Source organism: Melopsittacus undulatus, chromosome 5, assembly GCF_012275295.1.
Source record: "Melopsittacus undulatus isolate bMelUnd1 chromosome 5, bMelUnd1.mat.Z, whole genome shotgun sequence".
NCBI lineage: Eukaryota > Metazoa > Chordata > Aves > Psittaciformes > Psittaculidae > Melopsittacus > Melopsittacus undulatus.
Window position 1 is genome coordinate 36132722 of NC_047531.1, and position 20020 is coordinate 36152741.

At 41.7% G+C, this 20020-nt stretch overlaps 1 protein-coding gene across 1 annotated transcript in view; it reads right to left on the reverse strand.

The window, feature by feature from the left end:
• CAMK1D (calcium/calmodulin dependent protein kinase ID) overlaps positions 1 to 20020 on the reverse strand; it is a 217161-nt gene that overhangs the window by 102014 nt on the left and 95127 nt on the right. The window lies entirely within an intron of this gene.

Here is a 20020-nt window from a genome sequence, read left to right on the forward strand (position 1 = left end):
AGTTCAAAGGAACTTAACTTTCAGTTTATTAAAGTAGAAATGGGCCATGAAAATATTCACCAGAGGAGAGGACTGCAGGCCTGGAAATGAACTGAGACCTCTCTCAGCACCCATTGAGAGGGATACGCCAGCTGGGAACAGGGCTTAAGTAGAGCAACCTGAGGATATGCTGACTCCACATAGCGAGCACACCTCCTTTCAAAACTTCCTTCTCTCTCACAGAAACCCCAAGAACTTTCAAACACAGGAAACTAAAACTAGCTACCAAACATCAAGCAGGTATGTGTATGAACTGCGTTTTATAGCCCCAAAAGCAAGGTGATTAACAACTCCATTAAGTTTCCCAGAGACCTGGCAATTCCTAGTCTAGCTATTACTCAGACATCATGGTGATGGTTTGCAGCATAAAACAAGAGGACAGATGTCTGTACACCCTCACTGCTGACTGCAGCCCCTTGACTACATTAATCCTCCATTTCAAACAGGATTTACTCTTCAACATTTTACAAACAGGCTGAGTGGTGGTGTGGGTGAAGCATCCATCCACAGCAGGGAATGAGGCCAGCAGCTGAAATCAAGAGGCCGTGTTCTCTATTAAGCTTCAGAATATGGTCCAGAATTGATGCAGAAGTGCCCACTTCCATGTCCTTCAGCATGACCATCTGCTCCCAACTATCTTGAGAAGTCTCACCCACAGCCTGATTTCTTTTAGTCAAATACTCATGGATTTCTAAAGCAGAAACCCATGATTTCCAGATGATTGCCCTGGAAATGGGGACTGTTACACAGTATTAATTCATTTTTTAAGACTAAGACATACTTTAAATAACTTGTAAGGATTCATTATGATTAAATACACTAATTAAAAGGATCCCTCCTATGCATAGTGCCAATCATGATGCCATCTTCATCTAATGGAAAACGCTATATCTTTAAGGATCCATGGCTCATGTGAACCTGACAAGATTGTACAGCAGTTACTTTCAGGCATTTGTACATAAAATATACCATTGCTTCTCATAATCATGAGTTTCCAGATGGTCCTGCTGGTCCATATAAAAAGCCTTCAGCATCCTACTGGTCCTGTTTGCAAGCTGTTCATGCTAATACATGATTACATCCAGCTAGTTTTTAATTCAGAAACAACCTTATTGAAGTAAAAAAAAATAATTAAACAAATGTAAACCTAACGTAACTACAAAGAGATTTAGTGCCTGATTCTCCCAACAAACAACTTCTGCTATTAGATAATTTCAAAGGAAGGTGAGCCAGCATTTCCTTGTGGCAGCATTTATTATTTGTTTAACTAAAGGTCAGGTGGAGTAATAAAAAATCTGTTGTCTCAGTCAGTATAAGGCAGATTCAGGGCTGGGAATTTGCTCAGTTTTAGAGGAAATAAATTCACATCAACAGCCAAGCACTCCTTTCCCTACTTCCACTTCTCTCTGGGTTGAAGGCTGTTGGATCATCCCTCTTGCCCCAGAACACTAATGAGCCATCTCCTTACTGTCCTGGCACCTTCAAACAGATGGTTCCTCTACTTCTGCCTTTTTTATTGTGGCTACTGATTGCAGGAAACACCCTCACTATTTCCCCAAAAGTCTGTGGCAAGCAAGAGAAAAGGCTGAAGCCTGACCCTAACCCAACTTGAAAACCTCCCTCTGAGCATCTCCCTCTGATGGAGATTTTTTGACACCATTCCCAACCAACCTGCCCCTTCTGTTCCAAAAGCCAGGACTGTCAGATCTGTAGCAGCCCCTTTGGTTTTCATTTTTAGAAGTCTTAGCTTTGTTAATCTACTGAGAGCAAAGAAAACCTGTGTTCTCCACGAAGAGCCCCTCCACCCCCTGTGTATTCAAGGACATTTTCTCCCATAGTGCCTTATCTTTGCCATTGTTTATTACTTCCCTTCTGAGAACTTAATTTCATTTATCTCCTTGGAGTCAGACAGGATCATATCAAATATGTAAACTCAGCTGTGCATGATATTCATGCAAACAACGACTTCATCTCTCAGTCTGCACACAATTCATGCTGCATCACAAGCAATTCCACTTAGAAAAGGAAACGTGCATCTGTTCAAGTCACCGTTTATTGCCAATACAGAGCCCGTAAAGTTTTACTGTGCAAACTCAAGCTATTGTTAGCTGAAGCATGCTACAGCTCACTCTGACAAACCTAACATATTTTTTGATGAAGAATTAATAACCATCTCAGAAGAGTCTGAACAAAGAAGCCTTTGACTGAATTCTTACGGGAGGAAATTGTTTAAACACGTGTTTGTTTTCTGAAGTTTAAACAGGTTTCTGGCAATGAACTGTACTGCTCCATACAGTGCAGAACAGCTAAAAAAGCCTTAGTTCCCCTTCTCTGTTCTTCATATTCATATTCTTCACATTCCTGTTTTTCATATTCCTGCTTTTCGCTGAATATCTGTTTGGGTTGTTCTCTCAAGCATTGGTACATGTGGGCCTTTCCTGGACACACTGCCATGACAAGCTGTGGCTGCAATCAGTGGTAACACTGCATGTGTTCTGTTGTCAGATTACAGGGGCTTTTGACGAAATCTTTATTCTCTGTTACTGATACAGACTGCAGAGATCTTGAATGCTGGGATGTTTTCTAACACTTTGTTTTTTCCAGGCATGTTGTTTTCCTCTCAGAGTGTGAAGAAGAGGGCTCTATAGTACATAAAATGCATAACACACATGACAGAAAACAGTCATACAAATAAGAGGAAAACAACCTTAACCTAGATAACTGGAAGAGGATTTAATTTAATAATCTAACTGATTTTTAATTTAATCATTTCAGATTTTTAAAAAAGGGAAAGCATAAAGGATATTTGGGGAAGTCTTACAGACAATAAATAATACAGAGTAATTACATCTCCCACATGCTGCATGGGAGATCATTTAACTCTGCTAGTCAACACACAGAATAACAAAGTAAGCTTAAATTGAAGCTGTTGTCATTATCATACCTCATGGAGGAGAGCAGAAAATGATGTTGCCCAGGGCCCATAACTCGTACCAGCCTTTACTGCTGGTGGCACAGTAAAGGTAGGGGATGGCAACTTCAGAAGAACACCACAAGTGCTCAGCAAATACCAACTTGTCTGGTGGTTTGTCACTAAAACTGAGTTGGATTAATTTCCTTTCCACTCTGCAGAAATCAAAGCAGCCTATTTGAAAAAAAAACACATCATCTTTGACAGCAATTAAATTTTGCAAGCCATGACCAGGGGGAGAAGAGAGGATCAAAAGTTGGGCTTCAAAATCAAAGTTGACTGCAATCTTAATTACTAAGAGATTTTGGCTTGTCTTGATTCCACATTCCTCAAGACACAACTCTTTGATGGCTGCGTGTTATGGATCCCTCTCTGCTAAGAGCCTATTAGAACCCTTCTTGCAGAGAAGTGCTCTTCAAACTTAGGCCATAGCATCTTCTATCTTTACCACAGGAGAGCCCTGTTCAGTCCCCAGCTGACATTACAAGTGCTCACCTTTTAAAATATACATGGGGAAATGCAAATAATAAAAGCAAAAACATAAAGCAGAGGAAAAGTATCTCTTTTTGCAGTTTGGACAGACACTGATCCCTAAGACAACAATTTCACCTAGGAAGTATCACCAACAAGGTCTTACTAAATCTGGGGAAAGCAAAGCAGCATGCCAAGCATAAAGACAAGTTATTACAACTTCAAGACATTTTTTTCAGTCCAGTGCCAGTTTGACATGTGTCCCACCCTGTCCAATTATTTGCTATTGCTTCTTTGTATGTGAGATCACCTTTAAAACCGTAATTAGAGGATGTATTTGTTTAGAGAAACACAAATTACTGCTTTGCTTTGGGGCCTGCTTAGCATGTCAAGTTAGCCTGGAACCACACCTGCCTACCAGAATAAAATCATCAGTGAAAAATAAATAGTCTGTGTACAGTTTCATATGGAATGTAACACTTCCCTCCAAGAGGGCTCATGCATCATTTAGTACCTAACATATTCCCCAGAAGAGGAAATACCTCAGACAAGCCTCAGCACTTAACCATTTGAGGGCAGGCATCCTATTGTAATGATGTCTTGTGTGAGGTGGGACCATTTCCAGTTCCCAGGGAGGAAACAAAGAAGACTTGATCATGACCTTGACTCCCAGTGAGCATATTTGGCTTGCCTGTCTCTGACCAAAGAGTTCACAAAGAAACTGGGCTTGCTGCTTAGTTTCATTCTCACCACGGGATGATTAAACATCCATACTACAGTATTCCAGCCTGTGCTGGTTCCCTGCTCTGTAAGTTAAGTCTGTGCTATCCCGGGGAGCATCCAGCTTTCTACCAACTCAGTTATTTCAGCAACGATACTCAGACACAACAGGTTTAACAGGTCCAAAGGGAAAGGAGAAAAGATATCTCAATGGCTAACCCAGCACTCTGGAAGAGCTTCCTGAAGAAGGGAATATAACGTGTACAGGCAAATTAATATTTTGGTTTTCTACAGCAATTACTATTAAAGGATTTTAGTCCAGGATGGATTCCTCAAGCACCACTACAGTTCAAATGAGTTCTATCAATACCCATGCCCTTGCCACCATCATATCTGCTGAAAGACCTGGTTTTAACAATGTTTTCCCACAGACCTTAATAAAATGTTTCCACCTCTTCACAGGCAGAGAAGAATTTTTTTGCACTTCATTGTCTGCAGTGTTGGAAACACAGTGCCAAAATACCATGGTGAGAGACAGCTCTGAACCATGATGGTTAAAGATATTCCTTTGGGGCTAAGAGATGCATACAAAAATGGGTTTATAATATGTTCCATACCACAATGCACATCACATGAATGACAGCTTGCATGTGGCCTCTCTGCCCATAGCAGATAAGGCAGTTGTGTGAGGAACCCCATTCACTCCAACCAAAGGAAAGAGCAAAATCACTGGAGTTCTTGTGGGACAACTATATCCACCCCTACTGAAATAATTTGGTGTAGAGCAGAATTACCAGCCAGAGCCTGGAGAAGAAGGTGTTAAGGTATCTGGTGGGGACTGACAGCACTGAAATGGCTTAGCCTTTTTCCTAAGTCAAAATATCACACATGAATTACAGGAATCACAGTGTTGGCTACTCGGTGGACTGTGTCTCCTCAGGGCATTCTTTTCAAGCAGACCGCACCACAGTAAAGGTCAGCATCATTTACAGACAAATCTATTTTGCAATATATGGTGCCCACTTTGCTCTGTACCAGACAGCTTACACACAAAACCAGCTTCCTCAGATTGACCCAAATCCTCGTGGGCATCTCCTTGCAGAACCAGGAGGAACAGGAAGTGCTGGTTCAAGCAGCAGATTGATATCCCTGCATCATGCACATTGAGCAAAACGGGTCTGGGTTAGCCCATAGTACCAGAACCTGAACTCCCATTCCTCTATGTGCTTATTGATCCTCATTTGATTTTGACTCAGGCAATAAACACTGGGAAGGCTTGAGTCTCAGCCATAGGGATGCAACTTTGCTGACATTTGGAAACTGCTTCCTCAAGTGCAAGAATGATCTGGCATATATTTTCACTTGGCTTTTTATGGCTTTTAGAGCTTACCTCTAAAATTCCACTGTCTATGAAATACTAAAAGCAAATTCAAACAAGCGGCAAGTTTGCAAAGGTGCTCACAGTTCCCATTTTCATTCCCAGCATTTGATAACACAGGCTTTTCCCATTTTAAGTGAGGAGCAGGAAAAATACAGCAGGAATTAACTGCTTGGGAAACTCCTTCAGCACCTAAGTTGGTGAAACTTCTTTCTTGAATCTTTTTGCCTTGCTCTCATATCTCCTCTATTCCCCCTTTCTCCCAGATTACTCAATGATAAAAGCATCCATGTGGCCATGTGTCCTGTTTAAATGTATTTTCTATTTAGAGTAATGTGTGTGTGTTATGCTTCCTAGGGAAGGGTGGATTACTACAAATGTAATGGTCCCAAGCAAGGAGCATTTTTGCTTATTATAGGACAAATAAGTCCTATTGGCAGGGGTATGGAAAAGCTTCTGGCCCCACCATAGCAGACTTCACACAGCTTTTTTGATCAGCAATGCAATTCCTCAAATCAAAAGCAAAGAGGAGAAAGTGTGGGGAAAACTGTTTACAAAACAGCAAGACCAACTGCTCACGATGCTCCACTTTATTTTTAATACAAGGAAAAGCACAGGACTGCAAAGCAGTTTTTAATTAACTGCTTTCTCCCAGCAATACTTTTGGCTCTGTATAACAGTGCCAAGTACTGATATTTATGTAACTCGGCAACAGTTATGATTTTGCTTCAGAAACATTATTTCAGTGGGTCTCTGCCACCACCCAACAAAACCTGGGGGACGTGTGGCTGCAGGAAGAGGTTTGGGGAAGAAACGCTCTTTTAGGACCCTGAAATGAAAAGTTTAGTCTGGAACAGGCTCAAAAAAATCCATGTTGGACAAAGGAAACCATGGCCAGGACCAAGAAAAAAAACAGACACCAACACTCTCAGTGACACCAACACTCCTTGACCCTATCTTCTCCCTTGTAGAATGGCCACAACAAAGGAATGGGCAAGGACTGACTGAGATCCTCTGAGGCCTATTAAAAATGCTGTGAACTCAAGTAACTACTAGGGAAAAAGGAAAGTTAATACATAAGGATTTCCTGAGAACCGTATCTGATACTAACTCCTTCACAATGTACTGCTACTGGAGGCCCTCAGCATGGCTCCTCTGTATTAGTTTTAACCTGCCACAGTTAGCTTCTGCTTTTTTTACATTCCTTCCATGCTTCAGAGGGGTGGTTTCCACCCTGGGGAGTGCAGACTCTTGGGAATCTGTTGGCTTCACAGGGTCTGTAAAAGATAGCTAAAAAAGTAAATCCATCATCCATTACTTTCAAATTAAATTGCTGCACAGGAGCTGGCCCAGCCATTGGAAAAAATTAAAGCACCTGCCTCCTCAAACGGCTGAAAACCCTTACTATAAAGCCATTTCCAGAATAAGCTCTTGAGTTTATGCCCTTTCATTTTCCTAAACACAAGAAACAAATCACCTACAGCAGTCAGAGAGCTGATTCCCCCACCAAAGCCCCTCTTTTTGCTCCATCTCCAGATATTTAATGTCCTACCATGTCTCACCCCCATGGCATCGGTGTGCTCCTAAAATCATCCCTTTCTACCTCTCAATTAACCAAACCTCACAAGGGTGATTACTTCATAAATGAAGATAAAATCTGTATTATCACCAGGACTATTCCCAATCAAGCACCCTTTCCAGGATTACCCCACTCTGAAAATGCTTTTTTTTTTCTCTCACCATGCTTCCAATAAATTACTATGTACCACAGGAACATTGCTAGCTACAGAGTACACATAAGGAATGACCAAAATGTTCTCCAAGTGCCAAAGTGTGTCTATAAAGAAGAACCCTACTAATTTTTGCTTATTAAGAACAGATTACACAAAACAAGTATCTATGTAGGTAGAAAATTAAAGAAACACCAATTTTTTTGACACATCAAGAAACAACCACAAGTAAATAGAAGTTAAATGCAAACAACTTCCCAGACAAATGGGAATAACACAGTATTTTTTTTTAAGGAATGTAGGGGATGATTCTGTAGTTCTAGTGAATAGGGAGGAGACTCCGCAAAGTCTGGCTACCTTTCTAACTCCTTCGCATTAGTCAAATTCAGTTATCAAGAACTACATAGCATAAACAGATGAAATAACAGAACCTGCTTGATGCAGGAAGTCAGACCAGGGGAGTGACTCTCTTTTCAGAATCGCCTAAACCCCAAGTGTAGTCCAAAATGAGCACAAACGTTTGGGTGGTTCAGGTCCTATTTTTTGCTGGAAAAAGGTATATTGCTTTTTTACAAGATAATCTTAAAAGACATTTCCAAAACGGTGCAAGACCAAGATCAAGCAGCATACTGAGCTGAGTGCTCCCACTCACACCAGACATGTCTCTCTCAAAAGGATGGGAGATGAATGATGGAGGGGAGCATGGCCACCCTTGCACTGAAGATACACTTTATCCACTGGAGATAAACTGCTCCATTGGTTGAAGAAAACGCAACACCTGGAGGCTCCTGAGGTGTGTATGACCATGTGCTGACTAAAGTACCGCTTGTGCTGTTAACTAAACCAAATTTGCTACCACTATTTTTTAGTTTACCCTTACTCTTACCACAATCAAAACTATCCTGACATGTAAATTGGATTTAAAATGTAATCTGTACTAAAGAGAATGTAAACCTTGTATTTTTATATGCTACAGGGTATGCGTTATTTCTAGCCTGCTGCCTTCAGGTGAGCAGAAAGCTGTGGCTGATGCTGAGAGGGATCAAAGTGCTAATGAAGACAGAGCCAGAAACCGGATCCTAAGAGATAGGACTGACATGTCTTGATTTGTCATCCAAGATACTGTAGACATAATCATGACATAGGAAATTATATATATGACTAAGAAAACCCATGAGGTCTTCTAACATCACCTGGGTATGGGATTTAAATGGGATCCAGATCCCTCTCCTGTGCAGATGCTCTAAAAATACCACTCAAGTCTACCTGAGACATGGATGTGACAGAGTTTACATAGGATCAAGTCTCTAGAGCTTGTCAAATTTCCCTGTGTGCAAACTGAGGCAAAGCACAACCCTCCATGCTCATTGTCATACCCTTTCTGTTATTTACTAAATCTTCCATAAATAACCCTACTAGTGTGTTTACCTATACCAGCTACTCAAGGAGTATATACAGACCTAAAATAAACCAAATCAAATTATGATAAAATAAAGTGGTGTCAGTGTTCCCAGCTTGAGCAGTTATTTAATACTCAACTACAGGGAAAGAAAAATAGTGAAAAATTGCCAGAAATACTGACATCAATCTTCCATTTCAAGAGCAATTCAGACTGATTCCAAATATAGTTGGTCCTATTAAGAAAACAGCTCTCGGATAAGAGTGCAAACTATGTCATCATAAGAAAGAAAATCAGAAGCATATGCTTCTAATGAAAGAAGGAATTTTAAATAAAGTCAGCAATTCAAGGCCATAATAGCAAATCAGAGTCAAGATGGGAGAATATCTCTGAATGCCAACCCCATCCTTTTGGGCTGTAGTTTGGTGGAGAACTCTGTGTCTGGTCTTTCAATTTCTAGACAGAAAACCAACTTGATGCCAGCAGCAAGGACTAAAAGCAGGAAACCCGACTTTGAAGATGCAGACCATGTTCCCCATCCTCTCACACAAGTAGCCTTTTGGATCTCCTCATTTCAGCTCTGCAGCTACATGGAAGGAGTACAGGGGATACGGCCAACTTCTGGCAGATCCCCTCTCTGCAGGGTGAAGTCTGTCCTCAACCACGGCAGCCTAAATGAGCAGTAACACCATAAAACACCCATTATTCCTACCCATCATGCAGAGATGGCAGAGAGCTATCCCTACAGGAAACCCAGGATCCTGTGTCAGCTTAGTTGTGCCTGAGTTACAAGGGCATGAAGATGGAGTAACTACCTTTGGAACTGTAAAGCCATAATATATATGGGATATGGCACTATAGTAATTCAGGAGCCACTGGAAACAAGGAAAGGAGGCTGCACAGCACATTTGCTATGGATAAAGCCTCAAGTCCATACTTCATAACTGCACAAGACAAAGCTCTGCAACTCTCATGGGTGACCTCAGCTTAGGCTTTCTTTCCACTTTTGCTTTGGGCTGAAATTCTCAAGGGAGCCTGGAAGAGTCATATAACGAGTTCAATGACTATGAATTTTCCTATTGACCAGAATAGCATTAGATCATATTACCCATGTCTATTTGTTATTGACGAGTGCACATCTACCCATGCTGATGCCACATGGCTTGGATGTGTGTTCTGTACACCATAAATGGCAAGGAGATGCCTTCAAGACGTAAACACTGTGGGACACGCAGTGGCTCCACTCAACGGCAATTTTCTCATGTGCCCAAAAAAACACAAAGGAAAAGTTTCAAACTTCAACAAAGTTTTCAACTTCCCTCCCTCCACCCAACTCTAGTAAATATAAAAGCAGAGAGTACAGCAATGTAGAAATGAAAGAACTAGCATTTCTATACAGATGCCAATAAAGGCTTTATCTTGTGGATGGTGCCATATCCACATATCTGTTCTGACTCATGTAAGAGAGCATTTAAAAAATAATGGAAAAGCCCTTTCCTCTTTGTTTCCAGTTAGAAATCCCCTATTATAATTTTAAGAGCAAAGTTGTGAACAGCCACTGTTTCCTGTTCTACTTGCCAAGTTTAACAGCAGACAAGGGAGTGACCAGATTGCTTTGCTTTGGAGATGTGTTTCTTGACAAAATGTATTATGCCAAATCTTGCTGCTACATGTGGACTCTTCTGCTTTTTGTGAAGGGGAAAAAAAGTCTTAAACACTTAAAAAAGGTTTAAACAGCTGAAAAACAACCCCACACTGATGTGTGCTTTTCTAACAAGTATTTCAGAATGTGTTAACTATTGCACTCAGTGCCCAGTCTACCAATGCCTGAATCCGTTCCAGTTGCCTGCAGGGGAACGGCTGCTTAGCTGAGGCTATAAAGATATATATGTATAAGTCCAAAAAAGTCACAGTTTAATCCCTAGTGCGTCAGTCAAGACAGGAGATATCACAAAGGTATGAAGATATCTGAAGCAGGCTGTCACTCTATTTGGTGTGAACCAAACAAATTATATATAGAAATTTTGGATTAATCTCAGAAGGAGTCAGTGCTGGTGTATAACATATCTGACACACTTCACTGCTCAGAGTTTGTCAGTTGGTTTTGATTCAGCATGGAACTATAATATATATTAGATTTTTTGCTAAAGCTTCTTGCTAATATCTCTTCTGAAAAATATTGAACAAACTTTTAAGAAAAATAAATCAATTGTGCTATTTATATTTTCAAATGCCTTCCAAAAAGAATGTATTGTCTCTAAGAAAGCTTGAATTCACCTATGCTTGCCCTCCTGGAATAAAAAATTAAACAGGGAAGTAAAAGAGGCAATAACATCCCTGTTTAATGTAATGTTCCATAATCTAAATTTGATAAAATATCTGGCAAAGTAAAAGCTAGCTGTCACATATTCTTAGGGAAGTGATTTCATAGTCCACTTACAAATACAAATTGTCAATATTAAAACTAACCCACAGGTGTTTGCACTTACAGAGATTTAAGAACTGGGCAATAGAGTGAGATGTCTCTGGTAGTCAGAGATACAGGAATATGCAATCAAGGAAATAAGGCTTTACTTTGAAAATTGTTTTGATTAATAGATTGAAAATCCTATAGCTGAAGAAGCACAGCCCCCTAGTATGGCCACTCTTAATTCAGAATGAAAATTATTCTGATTAAGCTCATCCCTTGTGAATAAAAGGCACAATACAAAATAAAAATGAAAAAAAGGATTTCTGATTTAAAAAAAAATGAAATCAATGTTTAATTTGGAACAAAATTGCCATCACCTTTTCCTCAGTCAATCTGAGCACTAGGTCAGCCCACAGATGAAGTGAGTTGTGTCTGTCAAAAGAGAGAGTCTGTACCTACAGATTTTTTTCCTTTAAAACTCCTACTGAACACAAAGTGTTGCATGAGTAAGCATTATCAGAGTGAATCAACATGTATTATGTATTACAGAAGATAACTGCAGACTTAGTTGGCCAAATACCAATTAAGTTATGCAGCTCTCAGTACAGGGTATATTGGATATATTCCAAACACAGAGGTTGCTGTTAGGTTTAACCAGGTGTAGTTGAAAGTGGGATAGAGCACAAACATTTTCCCATTTTATTATAGTCAGATCCATCCCTGCTCTGCCAAACTGTGGATCAAGACACGTAGAATCATAACCTTAATAAGACACAAAATGTAACTGTAATTCATTTTCTATAATGATGGTAGAAGTTGCCAATGGAGTTGTTTTAGAATCACACTGGGGTCACACATCACAAAAGCTTGCCCACCAAAAATATTACTGATCTAATTTCATAAAAAGGAGTCCAAAAATACTTGTATTCATGAAGCATTTTAGCATGCAAGTAAAAGCAAACAACTGCTTTGGACAAGGAGTGCTCACGAAACCTGTCATTTCTGGTAACATTTCTGTTTCTACCTTCTGGAACTGACATTTTTGGAATACTTGTTTTTCCTCCCTGTACATTCTGATCCACTTAGAAATGCATATGTGATGATTTCCACAGCAAGCGAGGTTGGAGCTCAGATGCAGCTGTGTACCTTCAGGATGCTTCCAGCTGGTCAAACAAATCCTACCTTGCATTTACTTATTTTCCTTTATGCAGTGCTTCATGAATTCTCATTCACCAATCGGCTACTCCAGTGTTCTGTAAGTTAGTGCCATGGATTTTAATAGCATGAAAGTAAGACAAAGGAATATCCATTGAGGTGTCTGGACTCTGCACTTAAATTACTTACCATCAAAATACGGTCATCTTGCAGCTAGAAAATAACTGGCTCCCAACAGCCCACCACAACAGCTTAACACAAAACACTGAATTCCTCCAGTTAATATTTCAAGATTAAGTTAGAGAAGACAGGGAAAATGCAGTATGTTGATACTATTTGACAAGGACAGCTTCACTTTGCTAATGCCATGAGACCTTTAAACAGCCTTTTATACTTTTTCAAAACAAAGAAATAACTTTCATGGGGGGAAAAAAATAATTTCAGACAAAATATTCCTAATTACTTATGAAAAATCTTGTGAGAGAAAAACAGAAGAGGCAGTATTTTGCCTAATAAAGACAGCTTCAGCAGCTTTCAGGCACCAACTAATCCTCGAACATCTGGGCTGCTTGTGAAAATGCTTTCCCTACTACAGAAGGCATGTGCTTGCAAATTACTTAAGCCTTAGCTTTCATAGAATCATAGAATCATAGAAAAGTTAAGACTGGAAAGGACCTTAAGATCATCTAGTTCCAACCCCCCTGCCATGGGCAGGGACACCTCACACTAAACCATATCACCCAAGGCTTCATCCAACCTGGTCTTGAACACTGCCAGGGACAGAGCATTCACTACCACCCTGGGCAACCCATTCCAGTACCTCACCACCCTCACAGTAAAGAATTTCTTCCTTATATCAAGTCTAAACCTCTGCTGTTTAAGTTTCAACCCATTACCCCATGTCCTATCACTACAGTCACTAATGAATAGTCCCTCGCCAGCATCCCTGTAGGCCCTCTTCAGATACTGGAAGGCTGCTATGAGGTCTCCACGCAGCCTTCTCTTCTCCAGGCTGAACAGCTCCAACTTTCTCAGCCTGTCTTCATACAGGAGGTGCTCCAGTCCCTGATCATCCTCGTGGCTTCCTCTGGACTTGTTCCAACAGTTTCATGTCCTTTTTATGTTGAGGACACCAGAACTGAACACAATACTCCAAGTGAGGTCTCACAAGAGCAGAGCAGAGGGGCAGGATCACCTCCTTCGACCTGCTGGTCACGCTCCTTTTGATGCAGCCCAGGATACGGTTGTTTGAACATGTGGGTGTAAGAAAGACAGACCTTATGCATGCAAATACAAAGCTGAGTTATTTGCCAAACTGTTAGATCTTATTAAACAGTCTTTATGCATCTCAACAATTCTTTCCCCCTAGGTAACAGACAACAGCACATATAATCAGATACTTGTATCACTGAAACACAATTGTAACCATCTTCCTGAGTAATAAATACTGGAAAATAGGGTATATATTCTCATTCTTCAGCTGGGTTTTGAATAGACCCCAAGCTTTGTTATTCCAGCTATGCACAGGATGGGTTCCACACAAAATACACATGGCACAGAAGCAGACTCTGGCTAGGGCTGAAAGACCCATCCTGGTAATTTGAAAGCATCTTAGAGCAGCTATTTCAGAAAGTGGCTGCTTCTTCCATAACACATCAAATTATTTTCCAAGCTGGAGCATTGAGCAATGATGTACTTCTATCCCCTCTGAACTGAGCCCTCCTCCCCAACATGGATATGCCATTTTTGAGTTGAGTCAAGGAATGGGGTGACCTTGAAGAACAACAGTTATGCAAGGGAGATTTGGTAAACCATCACATCCCAGAAGAGAGCACAGCCACATTGTCACCCAGCAATGACAGTGAAATGACTCATCACACTATAACCTACTTGAAGGAACACAACCATCAGCATATGCACAGCACAAAGGCAGGCTGAAATACAAATGCCACACACCACTGCTAAAGCTGTTATGGAGCACACTGCATGTAAGTGAAACTTTGTAAGACCAGAGTAGATACAAGGGATTTTGTTTGTGTTTACTATTTGAGAGAGGATTTTCTCTCTCATTTAATGTATTTGGGGACTTTTAAGATGCCTTGATCTGCTTCCCTACATCTGTTTACATCTAATCTAGCATGAAATACAATCCAGGCAGCCCTGGCTGCAAAGTCTTCCCCTGCAAACTTTCCAGCATCTCAGGGATCAAAAATGGTGTCAGCTCTGTTTCAGGTTTCACATTTTTTCACTCACATAAATTCTTTGCAGCAAAATGATTTCCTTAACAAGAAGTCACCTGCTAGTGCCAAGGCAGAGCTGTCTTATGCCTTTCCCACATATATAGGGTCAGAAACCTGAGAAGGGCAATTCATCCAGTCTGCATCTCCTTGATTCAGGAGATGATCTCATGGTCTAAAGCTGATGTCAGCCTTCAGCAATGTCCAACTGTCCCCCTACCCTGAAGCATCCTGCAGATCCTGGCTCCTTTCCACACTCCTCCTTAGCAGGGATGCCTGCAGCAGTGCCCAGCAGCAAGGGTGGATGCAAGGGCAGGCACCAAGGTCCAACTGAGCACCCAGGTCAGCCCAGCAGATGAATGGGGGCAATGATGAAGTGCATCCATGTGGGATACCAAAACATATATCCCTGGAAGGGCCCTACTCTTCCACTGCTGACATCAACATCATTAATGGTACTACTGGGTATCACACCCTGACTGGTAGTCTCATGCTCAGGCACCTCAAGCCATCCTCAGCTGCAGGGCCCCAGTGGGGAGTGGATTTTGGGATGCCCTGGATTTGCAGTTGGCAGGGCTTGGAGCACGACTGCATGGGGAGGGCAGAGCCAGCCTTCTGTCACCCCAGCACAACTGCAGTGGCATGAGCAAGCCAGGTTTTAACAAGTAAATCTACATAAAAGCTTTCTCTGGAAGTGATTACTTAATATAACAACCAGCTGTCTCTTCAATTCTTGCTGAGGCAGCCCATCTTCTCACTGTTATTCACAGAGGGGAAAAAAAAGGGGGGAAGAAAGAAAAAAGCAGCTAGTCTGTTTTGTCTATACGGTAAGCAGAGCTTCAGAGAAATAATGGTACCTGAGTCAGAGACCCTAAGTGCTTGTTTTGTTCTTCCCTTTCCTAACAATCCCCTTCATTTCTTTACAGGAAAGAGAGTTCTTACTGCAGGGGTGTAAAGAGGTAATTAGCCATTAACCCTTTAAACCTCAATCTCACAGCTTTTTGTACATCAGCTACACAACCTAATTACCATCACTTTTATGTTAGCACTTATCAGCACAGGATCTGAGTGTCTCCAATTCAGCCAGCCCTGTACTCCAGCTGTGTGACCTCACATAGAAAAAGAATTACCATAGGAGAGTATTACCAGCAGAACTTGCAGACTGGGAAACTGGAGTATTGGACCATCCAGTCCTGAAAGCGATGTATTTTTTGACCCAGGCACAACTATGGCTTGAATAGATGGGTCTGTCCCCCAGAGTCACTCTGAACACTGAATTAATGAAATGCCCAAATTTATGTTAGGGCACATTAAACTTCAGTCTGCATGGCCAATTTTACTCAGAATTAATGTAGCCTTTGATTCTGAGTTAAACTGCACAGAAGAGTTTAATAAGAGGTAAGTAATGGGGTTTCAAAACTAAATTTGGATTCATCTTCCTAGAAGCTATCAGGTTAGCCCCAGAGGGATGAGGCCTTACAAAGACAAGAATCTGGGACAGAGATGTTTTAGGGGGAGTTTGTCAATGGGCTACTGCAAAGGGGCAGAAAGGTGCAATGTTTTAAATGACCCTTTTAGCCTTCATGCAAATCTGGAGGAGAGGTGATTTTTCCATATTTGTCATGAAGGGTGTTCTTTAATGCCAGGAATGGTGCTACCCCCCGGGATGGAGCAAGGGGCCCATTTGGCCATCATTTGATATATGTGAGACAAGGAATTCCCACACTTTCACCTGCTTCAGGAACACTTTTCATTGCTCTTTTATGTTCAGTTTTGAGGTGGGTACAGCCCTGACCTTCCAGACTTTGCAGGAAGATGTCACCCCTTCTCTCTTCTTGCTCCTTATTATAGCAGCAGCTCCTGGCTGTAGGTGCAGGCATACAAGGAGCCAGGCAGCCGGCCAGGCATGAATCACTGCCTGGGTGCTCCCAGTGCCCCCTCTTCCTCTTCCAAGAAAATGGGAAGGGAAAGCACCAGCAGAACTCTAGCGGACTTGCTAGAAACAGTTCCATCATGATGTTTAACAAAGGCTTCAGTCTGCAATTAGCACAGCTCTGATTTGTAATAAGGAACTGAATGGTGCTTCTCCCATAGGATCTGCGAGAATAAAGAGGAGAGGTAAAGATAGGATATAACTAACTAGTTATGAAATGTTTAAAATCCCTGTTCAGCAGAAACTAGCTAAAGCAGCATATGATTTGCAAGCTGAACAGTATTTGCTTAACAAGGCACTTGTGCACATTACTGCTATTAAGTAATCAATACACCTGGGTGTAGGGCTACACACAGTTTATTGTTCCTCCTTTGCTTTGCTCTGACTCAGCACTGAACCTATATGATTGTGCAGGTATTACCCAGGCAGCTAGAAAGTTTCTTGTGATAAACAGTGGTGTAGCCAAGAAAAGCAAGAACAAAGAGATCAGGCATATTCTTCCCTGTCTGACTCTTGCAAGGTTGTTTTATTGTTTTCTTTCTATTTAACTAGAACCTCAGCTTGGTGCTTCTCTGCAGCCCAACTCTTCACGTCACCTACTGCCTTCAGGAACCTGTCTAACAGACAATTCATCTTTCAGCGTGTTCACACTTGCACAATTACAATTAAGTGGAAGAAATTTCCTCTATTCTACAGCAAACAATGGAAAGGATTGCATTTACCTCTCTGCTTAAAGCCAGAAAAGAGTGGCTTTCAGAGCAGGTTATGAAACTCCCTGTTTCTCAGGTCAGGTTTGTGACACAGGAAGGTGACCATGTGCTGTCATTCCCCACAGCCAGTTACTTATTAGAGCTGCAATAGCCTTGTCCTAGAAATCCAGTTTTCTTCCTCAGAGATCCTAAACCATAAAATGTTTTCCACTGCAAAAGAAATAAATTTCAATGCCTAAAATTGCTGCAGCTCATCTTCTCCACCGGCTTTTATGACGAGATGTAGTAATTTGCCCTGTGTTCAGCTACAGGCAGCCACAACTAGACACAACTAGAAGAAAGAGCAACCCTTGTGCACTAGCACATCATCTGAGCTCTAATCAAAGACATTAAGGAAACTGCCCTCCTGATGTGGTACCAAACAGAGGTGCCTGGTGGGATTTTCTGCTCTCAAGCATCCCTTTAGGCCTGAGCTCAGCAAGGTGAGCCCAACCTACTGGAATGAGTAACCATCTAAAATTAGGAATGTGCTTAAGCACTTTGTCAGGCTTAAGCTTCCAGATTTGGCTGTAGACTTAGTCTGTTCCAGCACTGCTCTGAACAATGAGCTCCTTCCACTCCATCCCCACCCATTCGAGTCTTTGGGGAATGTTGCCATGGATTTCCATGGGACACAAAAGAGTCCATATTGGAAGAACCCTGTTAAGGTTGCTAGGCGTAAATATTGACTTAACGGCTCTTCCGCCTTTTTTCTTTTTTAAGAACAGATTTGTTGGCCATGGCTGGAAAAATAAAATGATGGAGTATGCAGTGATTCACTCTGGCACTCACACAAACATGCAGATCAGTTGGCTGGCAGCTCGCTCCTCTGTTAGCAGAACATCGCTTCTAAAATGTGTCATTTTGTTTTGGCAGCAAGAGCATCCAAGCCCACAGACACAGAGATAAAATCTCCTACCTTCCATGTACTCTGCATGGGGACCGCTGACCTTCCCTAACACAGAACATTGGATTAATAGCTCAAACAGCTTTATATTTGAGACACACAGAAGGACTGACAATCATTTCACACTGAAAGCTCAGCCCAGAGATCTCCTTTCTTGCACCCACTCTCCTGAGTTTGATGGCACAAGAAATGACCTCAAAATGAACTGCAGGTAAGACTTTTCATTCAGAAGCCTTTTTATTTCAAAGTAGTGTGAAGGCTGCTTCACAGACAATAAATATTAAAACTGACAGTAAGTGCTGTGACAGAAGTTCACACAGGAAGCCAGTAGCAGAAGTGAGAGGGGACCAAGGGTCATTTGATTCATGTTTTCATCATCAGGTGCTACTCCTACAGTACTCCATGCATAAACCTTTAATTCTGACTTTAAAACTCATACTTTAAAATATGACTGCAACACACAATGTGATTTAAACCCTTTTCCATATTGGTTCTGCCAGATCTGGATGATTTGGCAGGACTGGAAAGGGACAAACCTCCACCAAGGCAGCCTTGGTGGACAAAATGTATGTGATACTTGTGTGTACCAGTCCTAGTCATGGCCAGTAAAATCCCTGACTGTTCCTAAAAACCTGCTCAAGACACACAGGGGCACAAGCAGCTCACTTGAGAGCTGGCAAAGCTGCAGAGTACGTTCAAGATTCCACACTCCAGAACCAGAGGGACCTCAAGAGCTGCATTTCACAGCACTTGGCAGGTATCTGCCAGAAAGCCAGTACCTCATCTCCTGATGGCAAAAATCTAATGATGGAATTTAGGAGGAGAAAGTTCAGTGCAGACAAGAGATCCTTCCTTAAAGGATCACAAGGAGTTTGCTTGGTGTACTTTGGGACTTTTACCCCTTTGGAGTTTAAGCACTCACTATAATGCAATACCAGAAAGTGAGAGGAGGATCAACAGACATGTGCATATTTGTATTTGCTTTGCATCCATCCTCTGTGTCTCTACACCTTCTTCCTAGGGAACAGGGATATATTTCTCCTGCTAGGCATCCTCTATGCACATTGCCTTCGAAACTGGCAGTCAGTGCAAGGCTGCAGCACCTCACAGCCATGCAGAGCAGCCCAGGGCTCTGGCATCCTACCCACTACTTAAACCACACACAGACTAGCAATCCCCACTCAGTATTAAACTACAAGAAGCAAAAGCAAGGACCCTTAGATACCTTTGGAGCTTAGCAACAGCCACTCAGGATCCACTCCACCACTCCAAAATCTATTTTTACTGACAGCTTTTGAAGCAGAGAATTCATCAAACAGAGAAACAGGTTGATACCCCCCCCTCCTCAACTGTAGGCGGTTATTTTCTAAGTGTTTCCTTGGTGGCACATACACATTCAACACCGTATACTAGCAAAGATGTCTATTTTCAGAATAAATACAATCACATGCAAAGTTTGTATTAGCAACAATTAAGTAGAAGACATCAGGAGATAAGAAAGGACAAATCTCTCTTTGGGTCACAATGTGCACAGGACAAGAGACCAAGTAGATCTAACTGTAGGAATCCTTACTGCATGCCAATATTGCTGTGCTTATACCCACACATGAGTATCAGGGAACAAAGGCTGTTTCAAGCTGTCAATTATTGGCCATTATTACCTGGCAATGGTGATGGCAACAGTTGAGCTTTACAAGAGGTTCACATTAACACCACACACCAAGTCAACATGCTGCATTTATCACTGGGCTTACAAATGAGCAGGCAACTGCAACAAATGCTTGTAGCTGTTCGGAGCCCCACTTATGTCCCTCCACTGAAAGGGATCCCCTTTGCCTACTGAGGTGGCTCCATGTCCCCCCGAACCTGCTCCTTTAGCTTAGGCTGCCTAAGCACTTGGCTCAGAAGTATCTAGTTTAGG